Source organism: Chaetodon auriga, chromosome 4 (genome assembly GCF_051107435.1).
Source record: "Chaetodon auriga isolate fChaAug3 chromosome 4, fChaAug3.hap1, whole genome shotgun sequence".
Classification (NCBI taxonomy): Eukaryota; Metazoa; Chordata; class Actinopteri; order Chaetodontiformes; family Chaetodontidae; genus Chaetodon; species Chaetodon auriga.
In genome coordinates, this window is record NC_135077.1 from 19,178,773 (window position 1) to 19,191,934 (window position 13,162).

Here is a 13,162-nt window from a genome sequence, read left to right on the forward strand (position 1 = left end):
TATTGGCTCACTTCGTTGATAACACTGTGCCTTTTAAAAAAGCTGCACAAACTGAGTCAAAAGCTGCAAAGTGCGAGGAGTTCTGTCCGCGTGCAACACGTTAATCAACTACGTGATGAGCACAAAGTTGATAAGAGTGAATTGTATTTATCTTGGTCATAGTGTACAAAATAAAGGCGCTTGTGCAATGCAGGTACAGACAAGGTTTTATGTCCTAATAAATGCTAGCAGACCCCATGCGATGCTAAGTACGTTATAGCTAAAACCAGATGTTCCTGTGGGCACACGGATGACAACAATTCACGGGACAATGACAACTGTTTATGGGATTTCTAAGATTTAGGGTCGTACAATTTAGGAAACTGTTGAACTACACTGATTCTGCACAGGAGCAGTTGTCCTCTCATGGAAACAGTTCTTGTAGTAACGATTGATTGGCTGATTGTTAGAAATTGTTGTACACTGAGTTGTCACTTTATTAGGTAATGTTAATTCTAGGCTAAGCAGGTCCTCAGGTAAGCCTTTACCTGTTACACTGAGAGATGTTTTCTAATATTGAGTCTGAGCTTATTGAAATAAATAGATGGAAATATAGAATTGAAACTATAATAGTTTAGTGGCTCACCCTTCCTTTGATGTTGATGGATATGAACATAGAGCAAAGAGAAACCTGGTTACTTTTGTCACTGTTTACATGATTTGAATAGCATCCAGTTTTCAGCATCCAGCATACATGCAATTTCTGCATTGCCTGAGCTACTGTGACAAGTGAGGATGAACTTTTTCAACCTCTACTGACTAACTATGACATAACTTGAGTTGAGGACACACCTGCAAACCTGACAGAGAACAATAAGATACTTGGATAAGGTTACCTGCCAAGGTATCTGGATTTCTATTGGCGTGCTTCAGGTAGCGTGTTCAGGTGATGTTTACAGGTGCTACACATAACCGGGAATAGTACTAGAGTGTCCTCACTTTCCACCCAAGTTTGACCCCATCCCAGGTTAGCCAAATCTGTGGATGTGAATTCACTTACTCAATTCTGCAACTGTTCATTACACACAACATTACTATGCTCTTATTTGACCATATGGTGTTTTTCTTCTGTGCTGTTTTCCTAGTCTGTAAGTCAGTTGACATTAATTTAAACATCATTAATATTGAAATAAATCACTCTTCCAAATAGAAAAGACAGTTTACAAAAGTGGCATCAACCCACCCAGGAAGGTTGTTAGTCAGATCAAATGACACACATTGACTGACAGATGCACAGCCAAGGCAGGTTTAATCTACAACACTGTGTCAGTTTGAAAGGGTTTGTAGATTAGTGGCTCTTATTACCTTTCCAGGACAATATGACTGCTTCTCCACCCTACCTGCTAGTTAAGTGCATTCCTGACCTCTCAGGTCTGAGTATGTCCTTGGTGAGATAGCTAGAGTAAGAAACACCTGTCTGTCAAAACTGAAAACCGGCATCCTAGATCAAAGGCTAAATTTTCATTTGGCTGGACGAAAATAAGTGAACCCACCTGTTTGTGTTGTCATGGCCTGTGGACCTGTGTTAATGAACAAAGAGCATACAGGAAACACTCACAATAACCCCAGTATACCACAATAATTTATAAAAGTCCTATCTTCTAAGAATCATACTCGAATAATCTCCTGAAAACCTGTTAATCTGTAGTGATTGAATGTTTTTTAATTACAAGTAGGAGTTGAAAACTCGGCTTTGTATTAGTTGGTCAGTTTCTCAATTGGACAGTGTCACATGTGGGTGAAAACGTTTCAAATAATTTTCTTGCCTCCCTCAGTGCTACATTTTGAAGTAGTTTCCATACAACAAGAACAGCATGGTAAAATGTAGCCTAATAATAGTAATGATGATATGTTCATTTATATAGCATCATGCAAGAGCAGATGAAGGCCGTGACAAGAAAAGAAGGAAAGGAAAGAGTAATAGCTAATGCTTTTTCTGTCAGTGGTCCTTTGTATTTGGAGCAGGGTCTTTAAGGACGATGGCAAATAAGAGTCTTGTCTTAGCACAACATCCTTAGGGCGCAGAAATCAAAGAAATGTTCACATCACATGGGTTACAACAGAGCATCTGCAAAGGTGCTTTTCTTTTTGAATAACATCCATGTGATGCACAGAGCCTAACCAAAGAACTGTTTACACATTGTCAGTAGACTGATAGTTTACCGTTCACGAAGTAGATCTACAACAACTCCAACAAGGCCTTTCCTCAATAGCTGACTTGAACAACTTGTACTCTGTATTCAGACATAAATATAAAACCAAGGTGTTAAGTCAGCGTCTCTCTGACACAGTGTCAGCAAAAGCAGAACTCACAAAGGCTTAAAGGTAGGCCTGATTTCAGTGCTGTGGTATTGATTCACTTTGGCTTTTATAGGAGTTATTTGTTTTTCTGTTATTTCAGTGTATATTTTTAGCAACACACTGCCAAGACAGCAAATGAAGTAGTGTGGACAGCCAGCAACATTTGCAGGTTCCCCACTAGAAATCTGGTTTGCATTTGGTATTGTGCTAGTTATCAGCTCTGAGAGGCTACCATCCCTCTGTTACAAAAAGGGCTGCAACTAACGATTATTGTCATTATCGATTAATCTGTAGATTATTATCATGATTTGTTTAGTCTATAAAATGCAAAAGAAAAAGTGAAAATGCTCATGACAATTTCCCAGGGCCCAAAGTGACATCTTCAAAATGTTTTTTTGTCTAACCAACCATCCAAAACCCACAGACTCTTCATTTACTATCATGACTATCATAGTACCATTTACTAAATGACAAAGAAAAGCAGCAAATATAAGAAGCTTGAACCAGCAAATGTTTGACATTTTCATTTTCTTTCAATTGACTAATTGATTAATTGACTGAATGTTTCAAACACAAGCGTATTGACTGTTCATCAGAAGGAAAAAAGCTGTTTGTTTGATTCAAAGCCATTAGAAAATGGCCTCTGTCTGCTTGGGTTCAGTCTGTTCAGTTCGCCTTCAGCTTGGTTAAACAGCAGTTTACTGAAAGCTCAAAAAATGAGAAAAACATACACAATAAGACTAAAAATCAGTAGGGCTGTGAAGTAACAACAACTGCTCTGGTAATTTAGGGGTAAACGTGGGAATCTACAGTAAGTGTGGGGGCGTTAGCTGTTGATTTGATGTTGAGCACTATTATATTTCTATCCTTTGTTCCCTCATGGCATGTCCTCTCTCATTAATCAATACTGCTAGTCTGGCCCTGGTCCAGTAATCAATGACTTTGCATCCTAGTGTGAAGTTTTACAACAAAGATTTTCCAGAATTAAGGACTGACTACAGGCAGTTTAGCCTCTGCTGCAGTGCACAGTGTGCAGATTTGGCCTTTTTTGAGAGGACATTGATCATTTGGTCATTTCTGGCTTTTAACAGGTTGCTGTTTTGGCAGATCTTCTGAACAACTGTTGGATGAGGGAGTTTGCTGTCTACAAGCTAAGCAGGCTTTATTATTACCCACAACTATTATTTAGGGCCAAAATTCCCTCTTTGTATCCCTTTTGAAAGTGCTTACACCATGACCAATTATTGAACCCTTCATCTCCATGGATGACGTTGTGTGTCCCATAGGTGTTCCTCCATCTCTGTGGTCGAGGTAGTGTAAATACGTGAAGATTAGAGAATGCAAGTACAGTGATAGGCTGACAAGAGTGGCATATTTTCAGTTCACAGGGGTCAGTGTGATGAAATACCGCTTTCTGGCAGTGATTATTGCTGCAAGGCCTTGGAGAGTGAGGGACGAGGGGTATCCTAGACGTTGTTTGCAGTGAGTTTCACATTCCCACACTCCTGACTGTTGCTGTGTAACTGACCCCAGTGCCTTCCTAAAACCGTTCTCATACAGACGGTGAGATTTTCTGTCTTTGAAGGTCATATTGACAAAACATGAAGGAGGTTACGAGTGTCTTTGGTTGTTAAAGGTGTCAATAGAGGGAAGTAATTCAGGTGGGATGCATTCTTGGAGAGTAGCCTTTGGAGGGTCATACTAAATCTCCTATAATTAACTGTAAGGCTGTCCTACGATTAAAAGAAATTAATTACATGCTTTGTGTCAAATGAATCACATATATAATCTGTCACAGGTAGACTCACTCAGTCTGCGTCTGAATTCCTGTTTTTGTGTAGCGTGATGAAACTGGTTGTAGCATCAGGGGCTGTGCTCGGTCTCAGGTGCTTTGCTTTGAGCTGATATTTCAGGTTTGTCCTTCGATGGTACCAAAATTCGTTGCTGTAGAAATCGCACAGAATTGTGCTCCTATTTACACACCTGGGCATTTTTTTTTTAATATAAACTTTCCAATCGCTTGGCCGAGCAATGTTTTGTCATCTGCAGCCATCATGCTTACAGTGCTACTGTTGTATGTTCAGTGATGTATCGGCCAGAAGGCAGTTTTACAACCGAACTCTCGCCTTCAAATAGCTTTTTTGTATCCTTGACTGTTAGGGAATCCAAATATTAGGCCTAAACTAGTGGAAATTCTGATTTGGGTACCTACTTTCAACACAAGTCTGCAGCTGAGATTGAATCAAGGTTGACATGTATTTTAACCACTAGTCCACTTGGGTGCCCCCAGACTTTATACCTGGGCGACACGTGGAGCTTTGTGTTGGTTCCTCAGCACTACCATACTTCTGCAGTGCAAAATACTTTCTGTGTAAATGGACTGTGTAATGTGTGTACTGTGGCATTCAGTTTTCAGAAGATAAACCAGGGCAATTTTGGCAGGAGCTGGAGTGATGAGATCTGGAGTAGGAGTTTGGAAAGGACAAGGTGGATTAGGACTGAGGAGAGAAGCTTCTGTGTTGAAGTAGAGTGCTGCAAGAAATGCAATGAGCGCAGCCCTTCAGGCTTTTTGGGACCCAAAACACTGTTTCATGAAAGATGCTGGGACATTTGGATAATGAGTGATTCATGACATGATTCATGATTTGATGAACAGTCCAGAGAGGAGAGAAGGGAAGGGGTTTGAGGGCTCGACTTGGGTCTGCTGGTTGAGATGAGTCTGAGGACTTCTTCCAGATGGAGAGTATAAGGCAGTGTTACTGTGTTGTGTTAAAAAAAGACAGATTTCCAAGGAGCAAAACCATGTTTTAGCAGCAGAATTTGAATTTAGAGAGACGGACAACTGGAAGTGCTATTTGAGTCAATTTTGTTAAAGATGATGGAGAGAAACTGGAAAAGGACCACAGGAAGGAGGTAAACTGTGTGAAGGGACTTACTTAGAGGTGTTAGCAAACGGGGGAATGCAGAAGGAAATGAAACGATTCTCGTAAGCAAAGGAGAAGCAAAAAAAGATTAGAAGAGCAGACGCTACAAAAACCCAGCCTGCCTTCAGCATTGTGTGGGCAGAGGCACTTGAGAGAAAGTGAGATCAATGAAAGAGGAAATTAAAGGGCTTTTCTGTGGGGAGGTCCAAGTCACCTTGAAGAGAGAGGGATCTCCCATTTCCAGGAAACCTCATGAACTGTGTTGTTGCCCCAAAGTCCTACTTGATGGCTTACTTAGAAACAGACATTGACAACAAGGAGGGCTGAAATACCGGCTGTTAGGCTCTAAGTAGGTCAGATGTTTGGATATTATATCACATATGTTCGGCCGCTGATAGCCGATTTTTCAAGGCCCTGCAAACTCCTGCCTGCTGCTTCTAAAATCACTCCTTTGTTCTCACACCCACTACTCCTTATACAACAAACATTTAAAGTGAGCCGCAAATTCTGATTTTGGATGTCACCGTCATCGCTGGTTGCTTTAGAGTTGCTCCACAATAGTTCTTCCATCTATGAAATTCACAGTATTGCATTGTCTGCTTGTGAGCAGAAAGTTATGTAACTGCCACGGACGCTACTTTTTTAAGTCAATGTCCCTACGTGACGCCTGCCTTGACAATGATACATCACAACTAAATCAAGCACTCAGAGGAAAAAAGCAAGCAAGCGAGCCAAACTGAATATCTAGGTCCAAATAAACCTCCATTAGAGACGGAATTATGTACAGCACGAAACAACTGGGAGGAATAGTTATATTCAACTTATGCACACTTGTCTCATGTAAAGTCCTATTTTTTGACTTATGTTAGCTAGCACAGTTAGCACAGCATGTACCTTTGTTTTCATATTGTATCCTCGTGGCCTGGTTTGAAATGTGCTGCTCTGTGACCCCTGGTTTACAGTCCCCGATTTAGCTGCTGCCAGCTGAATGAAGCATGCCAGCATTAGCTTCTGCACTCTGTAGCATCATGGCTCTTGTGTTATCTTTGAAGTACTGCATCAGTTAGCTAGAAGTTAGTGTTTAATAGCTATTGCACAACAGTAGCATCACGAGAGACGTCTCAGTTTGAAGTGGTATCCTGGAGGGAAAGCTTGAAGCTGGAAAAAGACATGCAGGGTCATGTTTTCAGATATTTATCAGATAATGTTTGGTTGCATGGAGCCTGTGTAAACATAACGTGTAATTAAAGTTATTCTTTACGCTGATTTTCTGCCGAAATCAGATTTTCTGTGAAGTTCCCAGTGTTGGTAAAAGGTTGTGCTTTAATATCGCCCAGATTGAATCTTTCTGTCTAACTTAAAATCTGTCTGCCTTCGCACCTTTAAATATTAATTTCCCTGTGGTAATTTACCTGAAACGTCTCATTAATTCACTTGTCATGCCCTGCTGTTATACAGCACTCTCATATCGTATCCTCCCCTCATGCTGATGAAAATATTAAACGCCATATCTTTAACTTTTGATGTTTAAAATTTGCTTTCGCTTTCATCGTCTGAGTTTCGCCGTGTCTATAATGCTGTCATCGATCATGTGATAGTATTTTCTGGTCTGCGCCTCTCTAATATGCTTTCTTAATGAGTTTCACTCTCAGGGTTTACTGGAGATTTACAGGCAAATACAGCAAAGCGTGGGTGTGTTCTGCGGTTGTGAATCGCCCTCTGCTCTGTATCTGTGAGGCACAAGGAGCACGTTAATAATTCAGTGCTGTGCCATGTAGCTCTGAGTTGGTTAATGAACACGGGGAGGAATCTCCCCGGCATATTGCTTTGATGTGGGCTATAGTATGAACGCTGACAAGGAGAAGTCGCAGTTTGGGACAAAACAAGTCAATAGTGGATATGTCATAGTTAAAAATGATGCTGTAGCAGGCGACGTTGTAGCTCTCAAAGCTAAACTAGAGACGGGATAATGGAGGAGAGTCTTCTTTATCCAGTTCTAAGAGAGACGCTTCATTTGTTTCTTGGCACTGAACAAGAGCATTTTCAACTTTTCCAGTATCCCTTCACTCATCATGTCCCCAGGAGCACAAAGAGCAGACCTCGCCTAGTCAGCCAAGGTCTTTCTCTCCGAGTTGATGACATCTGTGCCAGGGTCATTTACACCAGAGGGGTGGGCTGTGCATAAACACAGCCTTTCTTTTTTCCTTTTTTTTTTGTCAGAGACTGCGTTTCAAATTTGTGATTTTGAATAAAGACATCTCGTTGATGCATTGATTAATCTGTGCTCACCCACTTTGTAAACACTGAATTAGTAACCGGTATTTAAGATAATCAATAGTTGGGATGGGCAATATGAAAAGAAAAAGCTAACACACAGAAACAGATTTTAGGTTGATATGCCGTTCATGCTATCAAACAGGTTGTTTATTTTTTTGGCTGAAAATGATGCTGTATGATAACCAATGGGCTGAAACTCTCTATAAAGCTTCCGTGAAGCTGATTTGAGCTGCACATTCAGGTCACGATGAGCAGTCCCTCCACACTGTCTCATATCATTTGATGTATTATTGTAAAAATACTGATTGTAGCTGCTGTAAATCCAATATCGTAGTGTCAGTATAAGTAGCTCCCAGCACACAGAGCCAACCCCAGCCTATGCAGGCTCTGACAGGAAATCACACCTGCATAGGCTCTGGGGCTTTCAGCTCAGACCTTTTCCATCTTGCCTTAAACACAATTGCATCTCGTCACTGCCACCCACAACTCATTCCCTCTCAAATGCCCACCAGTCCTCCTTTGAGCATGCAGCAGAGGTGCAGGATGAAAACCGGTTGAAAGGAGGCCTCTCCCAGCAGAGGTCTTGTTGGCATGGAAACGGCTGTCTTTGTGAATGGACGCTCTCTTACGCGCCTGGTCAGAGGTTTCCCACTGTCTCATGGTCCAAGAGGATCCCATCAGACCTCTTTATTTCCAAGCAGACCTTTACAAGCTCACCAAACCTGGTTTGTATTAGTTTTATACTACCTTTCGGTAGTGGCCTTTGTTGTCTGCCATCGGTTCTTAGCTGTTGTTGTAAGTGCGTGTGATTGTGTTATTGCAGGTGTTACACTTCCCACATTATTTTAACACTAGAGTGCTCTCATTCATCTCCTTTGCGCACTGAATTGTAGGAAGGTATCGGCCGATTAATCAGCTACTTCCTCGGCCCTAAAAATCCACTCTCGGTCGACCTCTACTCTCTGCCGTCAGCGAGGCTATCTGTAGAAATTATTACATGATCAGATGTTTTGAAGGAAAATCAGGAGATTGCGTTACTCTGTGGAGCAGGACAGAGAATCAGTGATCTAATTATTAATTTCCAAATTCGGTTGAATCACCAAAAAAGCCAAGGTCACTGCAGGATCCTGTCCTTGTCTTGTCCCTTCCCACAAAGGTGGCACATGCTTCTTTATCTGTCCTTCATACTCTTTCCAAATTCTGAGACCACAAATCATGATTAAAAGTGTTATTGCACTGTTTTGGGAAATGGTAATTTAAGAAGTCATTATTTCCTTGCATGTGCACCTTTATGCTAGAATTTTGCCCTGATGGTATCTAATCCCAGCACAGCCAAAACCAACCAAACCATTTCTGTGATTACGTTGTAATTACATTACATTGACATTACATTGTAATTAGTCTGATTGAGGACTCAATACATTTTACTAATTGAAAATCTTCGAGGTAACTTCGTCATGGTAGAGTTTGCCAAGAAATTGCTGACAAATTAGGGCTGGATAATTGCTCTAAATGTTATTGAAACTGCAATATGGCCAAGTACAATATCCAAATTGCAGAGATGCAATTTTTTAATGTGACAAACATGATTATATTGAAGTGCTGTAGTGCTGCAGAGATGCCCAGGCCGAACACAGACCCCAGCAAGTGTCAATAGATTTTTTTAAAATCATATCGTGCAGCCCTGCTAGAAATCGTCTCAGTTTGAAGCTAGATCACAGTTCTCTGCGATCTCCCCCCATGCTGTTTCTTCTGGATGAATTATTTACAGTTTATCAAAATTAAAGTAGGTTGGGTCACACTTAGTGTAGCTGAAAAATGCATCTTGTGTGAATGGATCACAAGTGGATAGCTCTAAGTAAACATGAATGCACCCTATATATAAGCATAAGTATACTGTGTCAGTATTAGTTGATTTATCGTCTTTATTCCATAAATAGTATTTTACCTTGTTCAGTAATGGATTCTTTTTGTTGTGATAAAGAATGAGAGGCACTGAAGGAATGTGTTGCATTGTCATGGTAGGATATCCTCCCTCAGATTTGACCGGGGTGGCTTTCCGCCGGGGACGCAGGCAGCTGGCAGCTCAGTTAAAGTGCCTTTAAGTCTATTAGAGAGGATAATCCTTGAGGGAGAGTTCAGTGAACAGAAGGAGCAGGCAAACCAGTCTGTCAATTCACTTTCCTCACTTTTGCCGTGCGATCGTATCTGTTGTACAATCCCTCCTGATGCAGCCAGTCGTTCTCCAACACATGGCCACCATATGCTTTCTTCATTACTCCCTGAAAGGCGGCCTCTCTAAACAAGACATTAAAAGTACAGAAAAAAACAATGTTGTGTGTGCGGCGTGACCTCAGAGTCTTCGCTCTGCTCCAAACAGACCCGCTGTAAACGATCTCTGAGGTGCATGTTTTGACATTACGAGATGAACGTTAACAGGTTTATTTCTCTGCTGTATCGTTTGTAACCCACAGTTGTTTTCTCACCTTTTTGTTGCTTTCTCTGCATTTTCTCTAGCCTCCCACCTTCCACCTTCACTGCCCCTGGCTCAGTCGGTGGCTCAGCATCACTTCAAAGGGGGGAGGTCTGCGGAGCTGCAGATAACACGCCGTACCCCCAAGCACCAGCAGGCTTTTCCAGAGCCCCTCCACAGTCCATCGACTGACAGGTTTGGCCCCTTCTCTGTCTTGTAGGAAACTGTGTCGCTGCTGCTTTGCTGATGTTCCTGCTGTTTTTTCTCCTCTGGTACATCTTGCCGCAAAGTTCCATTGTTCTGTTGAGCCCCAGGCTTGAATGTACACTTGAATTGTCGCCTTGCAGCACTTGTGTAGTACATACATAATACTGTGAACTTGAAAAGATGAAAGGGATGAGTAAGATGTTGGTATTTCCTGAGTGGAAGTATTATGGCCGATGGCGCAGGTGTCTTGTCTGTTGTTCTGACCTTTTTAACGATCAGTTTTGACAGTTTTAGTCATTTTCGTCGACATGTCAATCAAGATATTTGACACCGATGTCGTGCTTCAGTCCTCTCTAAATGAATTTTGGTGGTGCGGCTGCAGTTTTTCATCTATTTGGGCCGCAGATTGTTCCTAATTTCATTAATATTGACTGATCTGATCAGAAATTAATTAGTTTTCTTAACTTCATCCATAACGCATCTTCATTGGAGATCATGCGTAAGCCACAACCTTCTGCAATAGCTTTTCTCAAATATTTAAATATTCCTCTATAGTATCTGTTAATTGTGTATTTCACAAGGGTCAGTGATTGATTACATCTCGTCTCACCCTCTGCATCCTCTCTGAATCATCACAGCAGTTACATAGAGATCAAATTCCTGACTGCTGCAGGAGTGTGAGTTGTTAGCTTCGGAGTATTTCAGTGTAATTCATGTCCACGTGGTCCACAGCTGTAAAAACACAAAATAAATGTAATAATGAGTGTTATGCTACTCTTTAACAAGTTCTAGATTAGAAATACCCGTTAAACCTGCTTATTTCCCTTTCATCAGTGCTGTGATATAAATTGAGATTATCCTGTTTTGGCTGAATCTGAATCTGAGCATCCTTTTAAAAAATCATCTTAAATACTTGACCGCCACAGATGTAATGGGCAGCGGACGGCAGCTTTATGTTAGGGTACTTTAAGTAGTTTTGCTAATGCTCACAGACATGGCATCTGTTGGCTTATCAGTGTTTCCATGGTAGCAGCACTTTGCTGCTCAGGTTCCCCATGATTTCCTCTGGGATGAAACACCTCTCACTCTGCTCTCTAAGAACATCTTTGTCTGCCTGTGGATTTCACATCCTGTCTCCAGTGAAAAAGACGATTATACAAGCGTTTCATGTAATCAGGAGCCAGTTAAATACTGCAAAGTGTTCCATTAATATATACATGTGTATGAGTTTGTGTGTGTGTGTGTGTGTGTGTATGTGTGTGTGTGTAGACCTTTAAATTGCAGCATATGAAAAATGGAATAACTACCTCCATCCACAAACTATTACTGTTATGGCATTAACTACTGATTGATTAAATACCAATTACTTGATTATGGGTCATTATTTGCTACTGTTGAAAACCAGTTTGCAGTGAGATGTTTACAGTAAACTAGTTTCCACTGCAGCAGCATCGGCAGCATTTGAAGTAATTCTAACTTCCAGCTCGATGTGCGGTGAGATTCACCAAAAGTCACATAAATTCACACAGAGAAAACAGACTCTGCACACGAGGATTGCTTGTCGCTCCAGTTTGTTGGAACATCAAATCTGCAGCCCGGAGGTTGATTTGATGCAAATTGTGGCAAAATATTGAATCAGATTTTGTGATATTGGAAACAAATGGTCCAAATTGACCTGTGTGTGTGTGTGTGTGTCTGTGTGTGCGTGTTTGTGCCCACAGCTGTGAGGTTTGACGTCCGTTCAGTCCACCGTAATCACCTCTGCACCGCGTAACTGTAATCACACAAAGTGGCGAAAATGTGTCGTCAGACTTAAACGTCAGTGTATTTATAGTGCAACGTTGATGCAAAGCCGGCAGCACGATTAATCACCGCTATCACTGCTATTGTCACTGTTATTGACAGTAAAACTAAAAAGGCACCAACGACAGTGACACCGGTCCAGCAGATGTCTCTCAGTAGAAATGGTTGCACAGAGACGAGACGGGCGTTTAAAAACCTCAGCTGAGCCCGCCTCTCTGACTTGTAATGGAAACTTTAAAGGATGACAGCAATGTCTGCAAAAGATTGAAATCATTTTTCTTTGGAATAATAACATTAATCAACTCTGAATCAACAGCCTGAGACAAACATGCATGATCGTGCTCTTTCATTAATTCTGCCTCCTCATTAGTGTCTGTTTTGCTTTGTAACGCCCGCTCTGCATGACTGAAATGTCAGCTAAATTGCTGCAGGGTAATAGTTATTTTTTTTTGTCTTTGCCGAGACCCACAGCTGCGCATTGTGTGATGATTGTGATGGTCAGGTCTTAGTTGCGTGGTGCAGAAAGCTTCTGGAATTGGAGGAAGAAGCTGTTGAGAAGGTGGGGTCGCAGAGGAAATGAGGCTACATTCCAGCCGTGATTTATGAAGTGTCTTTCATTCTTTCTCTGCTGCTGGCTAGTTTGCAGCTGCTCCAGACAGTTCCCCGATTTTAGTAGAGCTGGACCCATCGAAGCATTGACATGGAAAGGAAGTCATTAGTTGCCATAGTTGATGCGAGGACTGCACGATATGAGGAAAATCTGCGATGTGTGATAACTTTGTTCACTAGTGCGATGACGATATGACTTGAGTGATAATTACACAAATATTGAATTGTGTGTATTACCATGAACAAAAATACGGTTGAGTTTGCTGATAACAATTATTTTTTTCTTTTCTTTTTTTAATTTTAAAATCTAAAATGTAGAAAGGAATGGTACACTGCCAAAATGCTGTAGTGAAAGAGCAAGAAATTAATGACAAATGTATTTCAGCAAAGGAAAATAAGAAAAAGTAGAAGCTTTTCTGTTTTAAACAACCTTTCTGGCCATTTGAGTATAGGTTAGAGTTTACAGGGTCCACCTGAATGCACCATGAAGTCCCTGTTCCTGTGTGTGTCACACTCTGACAAAGACAGC

General features: G+C 41.2%; 1 protein-coding gene across 1 annotated transcript in view; it reads left to right on the top strand.

Moving 5' to 3' along the window:
• fbxw7 (F-box and WD repeat domain containing 7) overlaps positions 1 to 13,162 on the top strand; it is a 111,336-nt gene that overhangs the window by 841 nt on the left and 97,333 nt on the right. Inside the window, exon 2 of the mRNA XM_076728648.1 lies at positions 10,059 to 10,209. The gene's annotated coding sequence lies outside the window, so the exon portion shown is untranslated. The remainder of the gene's footprint in view (positions 1 to 10,058; positions 10,210 to 13,162) is intronic.